Below are 18,066 nucleotides of genomic sequence, written 5' to 3'. Positions count from 1 at the left end.
CTTAGTAAACTGGGATAATACTTGTGAAGGTGACCTCTTTGGAGAATCTGTTGGAGCCCAGGGCTTCTTATCCAACAGCTATTTCTCCTGACCACTCAGAAGAGAGATATGTTTGTACTCCATGAGCTTTCCAACCTGGCCAGAACTTAACTACTCAGCAGGGCTGTTTCCGGCCTGCTGGGCTCATTACAGTCTCGGTCCCTGGACTTTAGAATTGGGACATTGCATTGGGAAGCCATGTAGCTGGGTGTGAAGCTTAACTAAGAGCTGAGGTTGTTTGGCCTCTGGGTGAAGAGGCCATTTACCTGCCATGTGCACAGGGAAACAAAACCAGCATGTTTGCAGGGTAACAGGAGGAAAACAGACAGGCAGCATGAAGCAGGGGTGAGAGGCACAGGTAAATGAGCTCTCTAACCCAAGCCAAGGGACAATACTACAGCTCTCTTACCTTAATACTTGCCTTACTTAGCTTTTCAAGGGAAAGTGCTAATTTCCCTAAATGGGCTTACTAGATAAGCATCAGAAATGAAAGACTGAAAAGCCTTTCATGGAAAGAGGCAGAAAGCATGAAGTGATATTTTGGCCATGTTCAAAATCTAATCATAAGGTGCTTCCCCCGCGTGACTATAATTACAGCAGAGTTTACCCTGAGTTGCAGCAAGTCATTAAAAAAGCAATTATTGCCGGCAGCCCTTGTTCTCTGGCTGAAAGGTGAATGGGAAATTTAATGGTATTATATGAATTTTTTTCCAACTAAACTAATTCTAAGAAATGGTATAAATTGAATGTGTGTTTACTTTTTAAGACAAGCTTATCTTAATTGAGTTTTTCATAACTGTGTTCCACTGGTTACATTTGAAATGGAAGGGTGGCAGGTGTTGGGAAGCAAGCACTTGAGTGCCTGAATGATTTGGGTCTCCATGCTTTGCTTCAGACCTTCTCTCGCATCATCTTGAGATGCCCCGTGGCATCCAGCTTTGCACAGAGGGGTTGCCGAGGCTCTGCTGTTGGTCAGCACCAAGACAGTCACAAAACTCAGAGTACTGACCAGGGAGCATGGTGGGAGGGAGTGTTTCCAACTCCATGTGACTGCTGACACACATAGGAGTCTTTGAGTGCGTGTGTAACATCTGAATGAATGGCTGGGATTTTCAATGACAATATCACTTATTGGTCATGAACTACAGGCTGCAGTTATACTCCAAGTATTACTTATATAACTCAGTTAGCTCTTACAATGTTGACAGTATCATGCTAATTTTAAAGATGAGGAAAATTAAGCTGAGAGAGGGTAATTAAGTTGTTCAAAGCCATGACATAAATAGCGGATGCAGTAGGGGGAGTCCAGCCGGAGCTGGTTTACTGTGAAGCCCAGGATCCTAACCACTTTGCTCTATCTACTGCCTGTTAGCCATACAATATTTATGATCACAGTGAAGAACACGATACCTCACTGAGTCCTAATGTTGTGAGAAAAATGAATGATTAAATCTAAACACTGTTAATGATTTATACAAAGTATTTTATTTATAATTCTCTCTTAATTTATAATGTTCAGTGAGTTACAGATTTTGGATCAAATTTTTCTATTAGTTAAAAAAAACACATTATTTTCACTAATGTTCAATGGCACCACAGAAAAGAGGAGAGTACCTTTCAGGATTCCTTCATTCAGAAGCAACAAAAATTCATGTATTTTGGAATATTCTTTTATTTGTGTTGAGGAATAATTGACATTAAATTATATTAGTTTCAGATGTATGATGTAATGACTTGATATTTGCATATATTGCGAAACGATCACCACAATAAACCTAGTTAATCTCTGTCACCATACAGTCACAAATGATTGTTTCTTGGGATAAAAACTTTCAAGATTCATTCTCTGGCCACTTTTCAAATAAGCAATACAGTATTATCAGGTATAGTCACCATGATGTAGATGGCATTTCCATGACTTATTCATTTGAGTTACAATTTTATTGAGATATAACTGATATGCATCACTGTGTAAATTTAAGGTACAGTGTCATGGCTTGACTTACACATACTGTGAAATGATCACCATACTAGGTTTAATAAGCATCCATCATCTCATAAAGATGCAATTTTAAAAAAAGGAAAAAAAGTTTTCTTTGTGATAAGAACTCCTAGGATTTAGTTAAGAACTCTTATGAACTTTCCTAAATATCACACAGCCGTGGTAACTATGGCCATCATGCTGTACATTATATCTCTAGTGCTTATTTATCTTGTAACTGGAAGGAAAGCCATTTTTAGCCAGGTTAATGAAAAACAGAATTAACTGGAAAGCTCTGGGCTTGGTCCATATGATTGTAGGATGGGCCACAGAACTATAATTCTGAGGACATCACAGACCAGAATCAATGTTAGGCTCACCTTATCTCTTCCTGTTTGATTCTGTCTTTCCCTAAAAAGATAAATTCATTACCAAATGGTCCAGGGATTCATCCTTGAATCTCCAAGTCTCCTGAAAACAGAGAACTTTCGTAAATCTTTATAGCATAAAAATCCTAAAGACTAAGATTGGTCCTAAAACAATCCCAGATGGATAGAATTATATGAGGCCTACATTTGGATATGTGTCCGTGGTGGTCAAAGGAAGTGATTTCCAATTATCAGAACATAGAAGACTTGTGTACTGCATAGGATCTAGTCTTTGATTCTCCAGCATATTTACAAATACTCTTTAGCACACATTAAATTCCCCAAATGTTCCCACCTAAGAAAATGCAGCTACCCTGTGTATAGAAAGAATTAGTGCTTCTGAAATAATGTTCAGATGTTGCCTTCATCCCCAAATCCAGGGTCTTTAAAAGCTATGCCTGACTCTCTCTGGTAACTAACTATAGAGCTCAGAAAGATTCTGCAAACTCTAGGCTTTTATCATGATAAATATAAATATTTGCTTCTTTTAATAGAGAGTCCTGGGGTAAAATGAAACAGTCAAAATAAAACTCCCATGGAGAAAGGGGGAAGAAGGAGCAAGTGATACCCAGCAGCCTTGGGACCTCAGTGGACAGGGGTAGAAATGCACACCGTTCTGGAGTGTGCTTGTCAGCAATAGCCTGGGTCCCTGTTGCCCCAACATGGTTGCCACAGAACCTGCCTATTGCATGGAGCCAGTCCTGCAGCATGGGACCAGCTTCATGGTAGAAATGACATACTTGTCTGGCATCTTCCCTGGCCGTTTCCAAGAGAGGCAGTGCAGCAAGGAGAATTCCCATTCTGGCGCTGAACCTTAATTTAACTAATGCTTTAATGACTCTGGAGTGTATTTTAGGGAGTAAGCAGTGAGACCCTTTGTATGACATCTGCTTTCTCTCTACCATAAATACCCCTTAAATCCCCAGTCAGCTATCTAACAGTTTCATTCTCTTAAGGGGCAGGACTAATGCCAGAGACCATGTCTGGTCATTATCTTTGAAGCCGGACCCAGCTCTTTTAATTGCTTAGCAATAGGCCTGGAGCTCCGGCCATCCTCCTTGGCCTCTGATTAATGGCTTCTGTCTTGACTTCTGCCTCAGAGAAAAGTGGGAGGCAGGGTATAGGATAAGGCAAGCCTAATCCTTTCCCTCCCCAGAACGGCAGTCAGGTTGCTCAGACCGTAAGGAATTATTGCTTTTGTCACGTGGAGGGAAAATTGATCCTCACCCACATTTCTCACTACCCAGTTATTGCCCATACCCACTTTATCACGGGGTAGGGAACTTAGGTTTCCAGCTCTACAGGCCACTTTACTGTCTGACCCTTACAGGGAGACCTTGCTAAGCCATCTAGAATGTGTTCATAAAAAGGTGCACACCGTTTTCTTTTTGCTTTCACATGGGCCAGTTTGTCTCCTTGGTGTGCAAGTTTACTGAAGACTACAGGACAGAGCCTATAATCCCTTATTCTGGCATATTTCTAACAAGTCACTAAAGTTCCAGTTTTGGGGGGGGAACAAGGTTGAAGCCCCAAGATATTGCAAGGAACCCGTATTTCCATGAGACGGTTCCCAAAGCGTTCATCCCTACCTCTGCCACAGTCCCCATATTAGCCAGCATTCCTTCAGCTCAGCGCTTAAAACACTCAGCCTGGTCTGACTTAGACAAAGTAACAGCAAAAAAACACAAGAAGCCCTCAAAGAAAAGTCATTGTAAGAGTGCAGAGTCCCCGGCCCGTCAGGCCCAGGGCCCAGGGACTTGATGCTTTGATAGGTTTTATTCCCACAGGTGAACCCCGGGGCAGCAAACGTGCAGCAGGTGGAGTCACGTCCTCGCCGCTCTACCACGAGCAGGGCAGGGGCTGCGCAGTGATGTACATTTGTGACGATACAATCACGTGGGAGGTGCCCCGGGAGCACAGAAGACGGAGCTGTGAAAACTTAACTCGTCTGCTTCTAAACTAGATTCTGAGCTGCTTGAGATCCGAGACTGGGTCACGCTTGCCTTGGTGTTCACGTAACTTAGCGCAGAGAGTCCTTTATGGTGGGTATTTGAGTAAGTGTGGGAAGCAGGGAATGAGATTCTATTCCAGGAAGTGATGCCCCCCTTAGGACACTCCTGGTACAGGGATAAATGGACGAACTCGAATTATTGGTCAGCAGGATCTGCAATGGGAAGAGGAAAGGGAGCAAGCCACCCATGTCAAATCACAGTTTTAATAATTCCACCTAATACCAGGTGCGCCGCAGCAGCTCGTGTGGTAGGTCGTACATAATATGCTCCCAGAATTCTTGCAGGGCCCTTGTGGTTTGACTAAACTTACCTTTTCCAAAGTTGCCACTTACGTCAAAGCAATTTAAAAACTGAAGAGAAATCTGGCAGCCATTTCACCCCCCAGGGAGTGGGATGCTCCACTATTTACAGTCTTTCCAAAGTTAAGGAAGTACTGACTGGATGGATGCTGGGACAGGAGCAGCTATGACCTATAGGAATTGAGCAGGATCACTGCAGAACCTCGTGAAGGAAGCTCTGTCCTGTCTATAAAGGTCAGTAATCGGTGGGTATAAAATGGGACTGCCATTCTTGTCATGAGAGAGCCAGAGGACCTTCCCTTCCCTACCTGATAACAGCTGGAGACGGATGGAGAGAAGCCCTTTGTCTTACACGTGTATGCCCACATTCATCCTCCATTCACTGATACTTCCAACCAGCAGACTTTTTTTTTCCCCAACGAAGGTAAATATAACCATTTTTATAACAGGGACCATGGACTGTCATCATTGTGTCCTCAATGCCGGTCAGGGAAGACGAGGTCAGGAACAAGCATTTTCTTAAGAAAGACAAAGGCAAAAATCAGTAGGTAAGTAGATTTAAGGACAGCACAGTATTGTAAATACCATGTTAGCTTTCTGGGGTTGTCCTAACAAAGTAACACAAACTGAGTGGCTTAAATGACATTTATTTTCTCATAGTTTTGGAGGTGAGAAGTCTGAATCAGGAGTCAAAAGAGTGGGTTTCTTTTGAGGCTTGTGAGGGAGGATCTGCCGCAGTTCTTTACTTGCTTCTGACAGTTTCTTCGCCTGGCATCATCCTTGCTACCTTCACATGACACACTTCCTGTGCACATGTCTGTGTCCTAGGGCTTAACCTAATGACCTCATTTTACTTTGATTGCTTCTATAAAGACACTCTCTCCAAATAAGGTCACAATTCCACCCATAAAAAATACAGAGGTAAATAAAATAAAAATCCTACTCTCAAGAATTTATTTTAGAGGCAGTGAGTAAGCAGGCAGCCATATTTGAGTGGGCTGGGGGTTGGAAGGCAGAGTCATGTGTACACAGTTCTATGACTGCAGGCGAAAGAGGGCTTCCCATCAGCATGGGGTCGGCTTCATGATGGAAGTGACATTTGAGTGATACCAAAACAACGACCTTAACATTGTAGACATTTTAACAAGTAATTGTTGGTTGGATGAACATTGAAACATTGAAAGATAAGTTTAAATTTTCTAGGAAAAGAATGGAGAGAGATATTCTAGATGTAAGGAGCTGTATTTGCAAAGGTCTGGGTGCATGAATGTATCTTGCATGACTAAGAAAGAACCACCCACTCTGAGGCCGCCATGTCCTTCCTAGCATTGCCAAATCTAAAGGACATGTTTTTGTGTCCTTCCTGGGGCTTCAGATGCTGTTGACAAGCCCACCCCAACAAAGCTCTCAGATTCCACAGCTCCTCACACTGTGTGGCTCCTTGATTTCACTCCTACCACCTTGGGATCTGCTTCTCAGTCTTCTCCAAGGAACCCTCACCCTCTCCTTTCCTATCAGTGTTCCTTGAGATTTTCTCCACTTTACACACATTACCTGGATAATTACAGCCATTTCTGCAGTCCTCGTCTCCATGTAAATAACTCCAAGATATGTGTCCTATTCAGAGTCCTTTCCTCATTGTCAGACTTCCATATCCATTTACTAACTGCCTTGGCTTGCTAGGGCGGCCATTAAAAAGAAAATACCACAGTTTAGGTAGCTTAAAAGGCAGATTTTCCTTACAGTTCTGGAGGCTGGAAGTCCAGGATCAAGGTACTAGCAGATCTGGCATCTCCTGAAGCATTAGGTAATAGGGAATGGAGCAGGGGAATGATTTTTGACTGGAGTTTGAATCTGGGTCATTACCACTTCCTGTGTGGCCTTGGGCAAATGCTTGATCTTGTCTGAGTCTCAGTCTCTCCTCATCTATAAACAAAGCCAAAGATACTCACATTGGACACAGGGATTATTACAACTGAACAATGGAAGGCAGTAAGTCTACTGCCAGGTGGTTGACTGGAGGCTGTTATGACTTAGCTTTCCAGCCCTTTAATTTGCTCCAGTGTCAGTGTGACTATGGATTTTGGACCCATCTCAGTCTCAGAAAGGTCAGATAATTGGTATAAGGTCACAAAGCTTTTGGGAATGAACCAGAGATTAAAAGGCAGTTCTGTCCAATCAAGTTTCAGCTGTGGTACCATTTATCCCAGTGCAGTGGTGGTCTGTGTTGGGGTCAGAGACATGGCATCACACTAGAACATTCTGGGGAAGGGGAAGGGGACAGCCCCTCTCTCCACAGAACTCACTGCTTTCCAACTTGTTTCTGGGCTCTTTCCAAGGGATTGCTGAGATAACAACACTAAGTTCACAGCATGTAGAATGTCAGTCATTTTCTTGGGCGCTCCAGGAGCTTTACATTTTCCACTTAGCCGTTTTATCCATTACTAAAAGCAAACAAGTGTGTTGACCATTCAGCATGCACTTCCTCAAGTGGCAAATGAAGCTTGCTTATCCGTCGCCTTCACCATTACTGATGCAGCTGCCTGGGCGCCAGGGAAGAAATTAGGTCTTTTCCTTGTAGAAGTTGTGTTTGTTCACTTGCTTCTGACCGCTGCTCCCTCTCCCTGAGAGACAGATGCCCCAGTGCTCGTGCAGCACCGGGTGGGAGCTTGACGGCACCCGTAGGTCTGTCTTCCCTGTCTAAAGTGCATCACCATCTGAAGTTCCTCCTCATCTATTCCACGCTCTGCTTCAGCCGTGACACTGCTTTCTGTCTGCATGTCCAGCTCACAGAGGAGATTTTTAAATTCTTTTCGCAAAAACCAAGAAGATAGGATAATTCATTTATGAATTTTGTCCCACTTGAAGTTACTTAGTGAACCATGCTGAAGCAGACTTTTGAGCTTGAACTCAATATCTTTTTTGCTGGAAGCAAAATGGAAAGTTAAGAGGATGGGGGACCCCAGGACTTAGAAGGCATGTCTGAGATGTAACACTCTGCTAGGCTGATGTCAGAAACTATTTATAAGTCTACTTCTCTCTGTACCTCCTTCCACTTCATCTTCCATCTGACCTCCCCATCGCCTTCCTTCCCCTTTCCCTTTCTTACCTTTGCACCTCTGTAACATCATCACCACCATCCCCAGCACCATCACCACCACCATCACCAGCACCAGCACCATCACCACCATTATCACCATCACCGCCACCATCACCACCATGGCCACCATCATGACCATCACCACCACCATCATCACCATCACCATCACCACCACCATCACCATCATCACCACCACCATCACCACCACCTTCACCATCACCATCACCAACATCATCACCATCACCACCACCACCATCACCATCACCATCACCACCACCATCACCATCATCACCATCACCACTATCACCATCACCACCACCATCACCATCACCAACATCATCACCATCATCACCACCACCATCACCACCACCTTCACCATCATCACCATCACCACTATCACCATCACCACCACCATCACGATCACCAACATCATCACCACCATCACCACCACCATCACCATCACCATCACCACCACCACCACCATCACCACCACCTTCACCATCATCACCATCACCGCTATCACCACCACCACCACCACCATCATATCACCAACATCATCACCACCATCACCAGCACCATCACCACCACCATCACCAGCACCACCACCATCACCACCATTATCACCATCACCGCCACCATCATCACTGCCACCATCATCACCACCACCATCACCACCATGGCCACCATCACGACCATCACCACCACCATCACCACCACCTTCACCATCATCACCATCACCACTATCACCGCCATCACCATCACCACCATGGCCACCATCACGACCATCACCACCACCACCATCACCAGCACCATCACCACCACCATCCCACCACCACCATCACTGTCATCACCACTATCACCACCACCATCCCCATCACTGTCATCATCATAACGTGCTGCTTTATCTTTGCCATCATCAGAAAAAGTATACATTCATTGTGTTTATTCATTGTGTCTCTCCCTCTACCAAACTGTAAGTTCCCTGAGGGCAGAGGGAAAAGCTGTGTCTTTAACCGTGTATTCCTTGCACTAATAACAGACAGTGAATAAATATTGGCTTTGTGAGGTAGCAAATGGAGTTTTGAAAGTTAATGAGATTAAAACAATTAGGATGACTGAATTAGCATTTGCAAGCTGGTCTTCGTGTCATGGCTCAATTATATCCCTGTGAAGAGATGGCCTCTGTGTAACCTGTAGAGCAGGTAGATGTCAAAATCAGAATGCTCCTCCCTCAAATCCAGCTCTTCTTTCACTGCTGTTCTGACTTTGGATAAATTGTCCATCTTCTTTTTTTTTACATACAGAACTGATGAGATGATTGCCCAAAGTAATCGGTTTCTGGCATGTAGTAGTTTTCCCATCAAAATGATTTCCTCCTGCCAGGCATAATGATAAGTTTCCCTTTAATTGACAGTTATGCCCCTCACCCCGTCTGCAGGTGCTGCCTGAGAGCTCAGTTCTGATACTTGCGTTCCGCTGGCCTCTGTTTCTAACGCTAGTCCATTATTGGCTAGCGTTCACTTTCATCTCATTGTAATAGATTTGTTTTAGCTGGGATCTTTACTATAAGAAACTTCACACTGCTTCTGAGAGTGGGCATTGCACAAAATAATGTGTGCGAATGATTATTAACCCCTATTTGTGCAATTCTAATATTATATGATATGGCTGAAAGCCTGGGTGTCACTAGCATCTCAGCACTTCAGTGAGGTGAGGAGTCAGCTGGAATGGAAGTTCATGGATATGCTGATTTCCCCCCCTTGCAATTGTGAAAATTAACCAAAGGAAACCTCACTAGAGTAGAATCAGAAGGCTAGAAGGGGAGCCGTGCCATCCATGTCAGTTACAGGAAGAACCATCAGAGGCCCCAACAAGGAAAGATGGACATTGCATCTCGTATAAGAAATCAGTCACCCCTGCAACTCAGCCAATGAGAAAACTCATCACTCCAGACTCGTTTTCCTCCAAGGGGCTTTGGTTCAAAACAACCCCCTCCTAACCTCCTCCTTCTCCATATAATAATGTTCTTTTCCTTTGTTTGTGGGACTTGCCCATGGTTTTGCCATAGCTTCCTGCCCTGAATTGCAATTCTCTGCTATTCCCAAATAAACCCATGTTTGCTTGTAAAATAGCTGGTGATATTATTTTTAAGGGTAATACTATCAGCTGATGGGCACTGGGTTTGGCAAAGCTTGTAACATGAGCTGGAAAACTTGACTCTGGCCCTTTGCAACAAATAATGTTCTGTATCTTTAGCCAAGCTGGTCTAAAGCTGGCTTCTCTTCAACCTTTGTTCCAATCTGCATTTCTCCTTGCTCCTGTTTACCATGCCCTCTCTAGCTCGGGTTGGCATTTTGGGTCTTCTGTTCTGACATATGGCAATGGACTTTGGCTTGGCCCTTGAACTTTGGTATTAACTCTTGGATTAGAATTAGTAGTTAGCCTCTTGGATTAGAATTAGTAGTAAAGAGTAGGCAGATGGAGCAAAGAAATGCACTGAATGACTGTCACAGGGGACAAGGTGTGATAGCAGCAGGAGCCTGGTGCATCCTGGATGCTACTGGTGAGAAAGCAGAGGCAGCCTGGAAGGAGACAGGCAATCTGAAACTTGAAAGTGAAACTAGAAAATTGGAAGGTCTCTGTGACTAAGCCAGAAAAAAGGCAGGTTTGGGTCATGAGGATGAAGGATCAGTTAAAATACAAAAATTGGTATCAAGCTGTGCAGAAACATGTGCTCAAAGACTAAGCCCCACAGGCACTGTTCCCCCCTGCAGGCTGGGTTTTGACTGCTGAGCACCACGTCCCTGTTGGTTTTTAAAGCAGTGCTTGTGTAGCTCCTGGTAGACCACGTGTTCAGCCTCTTCATCAGACCGTAACATATAGCGCCTCTGGATCCCTTTTGGTATCTGAGCACATGGTTATAAAGACCGCTTTCTTTTTTTATTTTTGGTAATACTTTTATTTAAAAGGCATGTATCTGTTATTTATTTAACCCAAGAAATTCAAGCTAGTAGCATTTCAGATCATTTTTAAAAATTAATATATATGTATTCTTTTTATTGACATACAGCCTTACATTAGCTTCACACATACAACACAGTGGTTTGGCAGTTACCCAGATTCTTAAATCCTCACACCCACTATTATGGCTACTATCTGTCAACATAGGCAGATGTTACAGAAATATTGGTTGTATTCTCTGTGCTGTGCTAGTATCTGTGACCAACATTAAGATTGAGAATTTTTGTGCCCTGTTATCCCCTCACCCTCCCCACCCACCGTCCCCAGCCCCTCCCTCATGGTAACCATCAGTCCTTCTCAGTGTCTGTGAGTCTACTGCTGTTTTGTTCATTCTGTTTTGCTTTGTATTTATACTCCACAAATGAGTGAAATCATATGGTATTTGTCTTTCTCCACCTGACTTATTTCACTGAGCATAATTCCCTCTAGAACCATCCATGTTGTTGCAAATGACAGGATTTCTTTTCTTTTTATGGCTGAATAATATTCCATTGTGAATATGTACCACACCTTCTTTATCCAGTCATCTACTGATGGACATTTAGGTTGCTTCCGTATCTTGGCTATTATAAATAATGCAGCAATACACATATAGGGGTGCATATATCTTTTCAGATCAGGGATTTTGTTTTCTTTGGGTAAACTCCTAGAAGTGAAATTACTGGGTCATATGGTATTTTTCTTTTGAGTTTTTTGAGGAACCTCCATACTGCTTTCCACAGTGGCTGCACCAATTGACATTCCCACCAATGGTGTAAGAGGGCTCCTTTTTCTCCACATCCTCACCAACACTTGTTATTTCTTGTCTTTTGGATGGTGGCCATTCTGACTAGTGTGAGGTGATATCTCATTGTGGTTTTGATTTGCAATTCCCTGAGGATTAGTGATGTGGAGCATCTTTTCATGTGCCTGTTGGTCATCTGTATTTCTTCTTTGGAGAAATGTCTGTTCAGGTCCTCTGCCCATTGTGTTTTTGGTGTTGAGGCATACAAGTTCATTATATATTTTGGATGTTAACACCTTGTCAGATAAATTGTCTCTGAATATATTCTTCCATACTATAGGATGCCTTTTTGTTCTGGTGATGGTGTCCTTTGCTGCACATAAGCTTTTTAATTTAATGTAGTCCCACTTGTTCATTTTTTATTTTGTTTCCCTTGCCTGAGGAGATGTGTCTGGGAAAAAAATTTCTCATGCTATGTTCAAGAGATTTTTGCCTGTGTTTTCTTCTAAGAGTTTTATGATTTCGTGACTTATATCCAGGTCTTTGATCCATTCTGAGTTTACTTTTGTGTATGGAGTTAGACCATAATCCGGTTTCATTCTCCTACATATAGCTGCCCAGTTTTCCCAACATCAGTTGTTGAAGAGGCTGTCTTTTCCCCATTGTATATTCATGGCTCCTTTATCATATATTAATTGACCATTTATGTATAGGTTTATATCTGGGCTCTCTAGTCTGTTCCATTGATCTATGGGTCTGTTCTTATGCCAGTACCAAATGTTTTGATTACTGTAGTAGAGCTTGAAGTCAGAGAACATAGTCCCCCCCAGCTTTGTTCCTCTTTTTCATGATTGCTTTGGCTGTTTGGGGTCTTTTGCAGTTCCATGTAAGGTTTAGAACTATTTGTTCTAGTTCATTGAATAATGCTATTGATAGTTTGATAGAGATTGCATTGAATCTGTAAGTTGCTTTGGGCAGGATGGCCATTTTGACAATATTAATTCTTCCTATCCATGAGCATGGGATAGATTTCCATTTATTAGTGTCTTCTTTAATTTCTTTCATGAGCATCTTATAGTTTTCAGAGTATAGGTCTTTCACCTCCATGGTTAGGTTTATTCCCAGATATTTCATTCTTTCTGATGCAATTGTAAATGGAGTTGTTTCTCTGATTTCTCTTTCTGCTAGTTCTTTGTTAGTATATAGGAATGCAACAGATTTTTGTGTATTAATTTTGTATCCTACAACTTTGCTGAATTCAGTTATTAGCTCTAATAGTTTTTTGGTGGGGTCTTTAGGTTTTCTATATATAACATGTCATTTGCAAATAGTGACAGTTTAACTTCTTCCTTGCCAATTTAGATGCCTTTTATCTCTTGGTGGTGTCTGATTGTCATGGCTAGGACCTCCAATACTATGCTAAATAAAAGTGGTGAGAGTGGAAATCTGTCTTGTTCCAGATCTTAGAGAAAAAGCTTTTAGCTTTTCACTGTTAGGTATGATGTTGGCTGTGGGTTTGTCATACATGACCTTTACTATGCCCATTTTGTTAAGAGGTTTTTTTCATGAATTGATGTTGAATTTTGTCAAATACTTTTTCATGCTGTGGAGATTATTATGTGGTTTTTTTCCTTCTTTTTGTTAGTGTGGTGTTATGGTACTGATTGATTTACAAATATTATAGCATCCTTGCATTCCTGGAATAAATCCCACTTGGTTGTGATGGATGATCCTTTTGACATATTTTTGGATTCAGTTTGCTAATATTTTGTTGAGGATTTTTGCATCTGTGTTCATCAGGGATATTGGTCTATAATTTTCTTTTTGTGGTGTCTTTGGGTTTGGTATTAGAATGATGCTGGCCTTATAGAATGAGTTTGGAAGCATTCCCTACTCTTCTACTTTTTGGAATACTTTAAGAAAGGATTGGTATTAGCTCTTCTTTAAATGTTTGGTAAAATTCAGCTGTGAAGCCATCTGGACCTGGAGTTTCATTTTTTGAGAACTTTTTGATTATCAATTCAATTTCATTGCTGGTGATTGATCTGTTCGGATTTTCTGTTTCTTCCTGGGCCAATCTTGGAAAGTTCTATTTTTCTAGGAATTTTTTCATTTTTTCTAGGTTGTACAGTTTATTGGCATATAATTTTTCATAGTATTCTCTAATAATTCTTTGTATTTCTGTGGTATCTGTTGTGACTATTCCTTCTTTGTTTCTGATTTTGCTTATCTGGGTACACTCTCTCTTTTTCTTGATAAGTCTGGCCAGGGGGTTATCTATTTCATTTATTTTCTCAAAGAAGCAGCTTTAAAATTCTACTGTTTTATTCTCTATATTATTTATTTCTGCTCTGATCTTTATTACATCCCTCCTACTAATTTGGGGTTTCATTTGTTCTTATTTTTCTAGTTTCTTCAATTATGAGTTTAGACTTTATTTGGGGTTGTTCTTGTTTCTTGAGGTAACCCTTTGTTGATGTACTTCCCTCTTAGAATGCCCTTTGTGGCATCCCACAAATATTGGACCATTGTATTTTTGTTTTCATTTGTCTCTATATATTGCTTTATTTCTGTTTTAATTAGGTCATCGATCCATTAATTATTTAGAAGCATGTTGCTGAGCCTCTATGTGTTTGTAAGCTTTTTTGTTTTCTTTGTGTAATTTATTTCTAGTTTCATACCATTGTGGTCTGAAAAGTTGCTTGATACAATTTCAGTCTTTTTGAATTTCATGAGACTCTTGTTGTGGCCTAGTATTGATCTATTATGGAGAGTACTCCAGGTACACTTGAGAAAAATGTGTACCCTGCTGCTTTTAGGTGGAGTGTTTTGTAGATGTCTATGAAGTCCATCTGATCTAATGTATTGTTCAGTGCCTCTGTTTCCTTATTTTCTATCTGGTTGTTCTGTCTATTGACGTGAGTGGTGTGTTAAAGTCTCCTACAATGAATGTGTTGTAACCTATTTCTCCTTTAATTCTGTGAGTACTTGTTTTACATATTTAGGTGCTCCTATGTCGGGTGCATAGGTATTTATAGTGGTCATATCCTCTTGTTGGACTGATCCCTTTATCATTATGTAATGTCTTATTACTTCTTGTTTTGAAATATATTTTATCTGATTTAAGTCCTGCTACTCATGCTTTTTTCACCCTATTGTTTACATGAAATATCTTATTTCTTCTCTTCACTTATAGTCTGTGTATGTCTTTGGGTCTCCTGTATTAAATGAGTCTCCTGTAGGCAGCATGTTAGATGAGCCTTTTTTCTTTATCCATCCGCCACTCTGTCTTTTGATTGGTGCATTCAATCCATTTACATTTAAGGTAATTATTGACAGGTATATACTTACTGCCATTTTGTTAATTATTTTATGTTTGTTTTTATAGCTTTGTTCCTTTTTCCCTCTCTTATACCCTTCTCATGTTATTTGATGGTTTTCTTTAGTGTCGTGATTGGATTTCTCTTTTCTAATTTTTTGTGTATCTATTACAAGCTTTAGGTTTCTGGTTACCAAAGGTTCAAGGATAGCTTCCTGACTATGTAACAGTCTATATTATGTTTCTGATTACTCGTTTTCAAACACAAACTAAAAGTACTTTTTTTTTCTTCTTCCTCCTCCTCTGCACTTTATGTATTAGATGTTATAATCTGCACTTTTTGTGTATCCCTTAATTGATTTTGTGTATAGTTGGTTTGGCTACTTCTGTTTGAATTTCTAACTTGTTTGATAATTAATTGGTCTGCTACCTGTACTGTGGCTTTAATTTCGCTGGTAAAAACTATTTAACCTTAGGAACATTTCCATCTACAGCAGTCTCTTTAACATATCCTGTAATACTAGTTTTGTTATAAGTCCTTTGAGCCTTATTTATCTGGAAATTGTTTAATCCTGATTTAAATTTAAATGATAATCTTGCTGGGCAGAGGATTCTTGGTTGAAGGTCCTTCTGTTTCAGTACATTAAATATTTCATGCCACTCCCTTCTGGCCTGTAAAGTTTCTGTGGATAACTTGATGGGGTTTCCCTTATAAATAATCTTTTTTCTCTCTCTGTCTACTTTCAATACTCTCTCCTTATCCTTTATCTTCACCATTTTAATTATTATATGTCTTGGTGTTGTCTTTCTGGGGTTCCTTTTGTTATGGGTTCTCTGTGCAGCCATGGCCTGACATGCCAGTTTCCTTCCCCAGATTGGGGAGGTTTACAACAATTATTTCCTCAAAGAGACTTTCTATCCCTTGATTCTCTCCTCTTCTTCTGGTACCCTATTATGTGAATATTGTTTCATTTGCATAGGTCACACAGATCTCTTATCATTCTTTCATTCCTAGAGATCCTTTTTTCTCTGTTCCTCAGCTTCATTGTGTCCCTGTTCTCTAATTTCCATCTCACTGATTGTCTCCTACACTTGCAGCAATCTATTATTCATCGTATATTTCATTTCAATTATTGTATTCTTCAGCTCTTGTATCTCTTTGTTTAAGTCCTCCCTAAGATCTTTAATACATTCCTGCAGATCAGTGAGCATATTGATGACTTCTACTTTGAAATATTTTTCAAGAAGATTGGTGAGCAATGTTTCATTTAGGCCTTTTTCTGGTACTTTTTTCTGGTACCTTATCCTATGGTTTTTCTGGTACCTTATTCTATTTAGTCCTTTTTCTGGTACCTTATCCTATGGTTTTGTTTGGAACATATTCCTATGCCTTCTCATTTTGTCAGGGTTTCTGTGTTTCTTCCTTTGCATAGTTAATTCTGCTATGCTTCCTGATCTAGAGAGTAATGGCTTTATGAGGAAGGCATCCTGTGGTTCACAGAAGCTTAGAACTCTTTCCTCTCCAGTGCCTATTTCTCCTTTGCTATGGATCCCCAGTTGCTCTTCATGGGTTATTGGTGGGTCACATTTCTGTCTTTTTGGCAGGCAGTGTTTTATCTGAGTGTGCTGAAGCCAGTGGTTTTCCTCAGCAGGGCCTATGTGATCAGAGCAATAGTTTCTTCTAGGATTGTTGTGGGTGGGGCTGCCCTTTGCCTGCTCTGCAGCAATGATGTGGCTGCTGGGCTAACTAGGTGAGCTGGGTGATTGCAGGGCAAGTTGTAGGACGGCAAGGTACACAGGCTTGCCATGGTGACAAGTTGCCTGCTTGCAGAGTGTGCAGGTGCTGGGCAGTGGTGTTAAGTCACACAATGGGAGGGTGCATGGGTGTGCAGTAGTGGCAAGGTGCACAGCAGTGGCAGTGAATTGTGCTGCAAGGGTGCTTGGGAAGGCTGAAGTAGCGAGTCTGGCACTGGAAGAATGTGGGGTCTCGCTGAGGTGGTGTTGTGGGTGGTAGGGAGGCGTGCTGGTGCACAGGCAAGGGGTTGTAGCAAGTTGTGTGGTGAGGGGCTTTGCTGGCACCAGAGGCAGCTAGTTCTAGGGTGGCTGGTACACAACTGCTGCAGCAGTGAGTCCTGCAGGTGCCCCCTAGCAGCAGCAGTGGTGCACAGCACCCAGCTTGGCCACCTTTGGGGAGGAAGGAACTCTTGGAGCTGGCTCCTACAGGTGCCTCCCAGTCAGGCTGAAACAGGGCCCTGAAACCTGGGAGAGTCTCCCTCTGCCCACCAGCCAGTGAAGTCTGATGCTGCTGGGCCAAGAGGGCTGCTGCATCAGTGGTGGACAGGGAAGCACCTTGTAGCTGAGCTGCCAAGGAGGGGGATGGAACATCGAGGGCTCCTGAGAGAGCCTGACCTGTTGGGCCAAGGGAGGGCTGGGGAGGTGTCGTCCACCTGCCCTTTCTCTGGCAGAGATAGTTCAGTCCACCCTTCACCCCTCTGGCTCCCCTCCCACTGTTGGCAAGTCTTTCAAACGACTGCTGTGTTGGGTCTCAGTGGAACCAGTGGCGTGTGCCTGTCCTCCATCGGTGGCTGGTGTCTCAGCCTCCCAGGGTGTTCCAACTGTCCCTGGTGTCCAGTCCTGCTAACCACCAGAATCCAATGCAATGTGGACTCATGTTCCTGGGGCAGATCTCCAGGACTATATGCACACAGTTCCTGGGCTTCTAACCCCTCCCCACCCTATTTCTTTTTCTCCTGCCTATTGGTTGGGGTTGGGGAGGGCTTGAGTCCCACTCAGTTGTGACTCTGCTACTTTACCCTTTTCTGGTGTGGTCTTCTCTTCCTCCCCAGGTGTAGATGGTCTGTTCTGCAGTCTTCTGGTCATTTTCAGGTTTAGTTGTATTTACTGTAGTTGCTTCCTTTGTGTGTGTGTGAGAGGAGGTGTCCACCTTGCCTTCCTACTCCACCATCTTGAGCCACCTCTCTCCCCCAGATATTTTTTTAATGTTGCAGATTATAAATCACTGTACGTACAAGGATAATGCTAAAATCCCCCTTTTCCTAATAAATCTCTACCTCTCTTTCTTTTTGTATTCACATAACGGGAAGAATCGTTAAGTAACCATATTTCTGATGCTACAGCATATT

The 18,066-nt window shown here is 42.2% G+C and overlaps 1 long non-coding RNA gene across 4 annotated transcripts in view; it reads left to right on the top strand.

Annotated features, from left to right (window-relative positions):
- The first annotated feature begins 4,096 nt into the window (after positions 1 to 4,096).
- The window catches only part of LOC140845477 (uncharacterized), a 42,226-nt gene continuing 28,256 nt past the window's right edge, over positions 4,097 to 18,066 (top strand). For 2 of the 4 annotated variants that reach the window (XR_012124265.1, XR_012124263.1), the window contains exons 1-3: positions 4,097 to 4,490; positions 4,883 to 4,993; positions 5,209 to 5,307. This is a non-coding gene — a long non-coding RNA (uncharacterized lncRNA). Of the gene's footprint in view, positions 4,491 to 4,609; positions 4,708 to 4,871; positions 4,994 to 5,208; positions 5,308 to 18,066 lie in introns of all 4 variants that reach the window. The other 2 variants (XR_012124267.1, XR_012124264.1) reach the window with 2 other exon arrangements.

Source organism: Manis javanica, chromosome 2 (genome assembly GCF_040802235.1).
Source record: "Manis javanica isolate MJ-LG chromosome 2, MJ_LKY, whole genome shotgun sequence".
Taxonomy (NCBI): domain Eukaryota; kingdom Metazoa; phylum Chordata; class Mammalia; order Pholidota; family Manidae; genus Manis; species Manis javanica.
The sequence above is the reverse complement of the archived record's forward strand: the minus strand, read 5'-3'. Positions and strand labels throughout refer to the sequence as shown.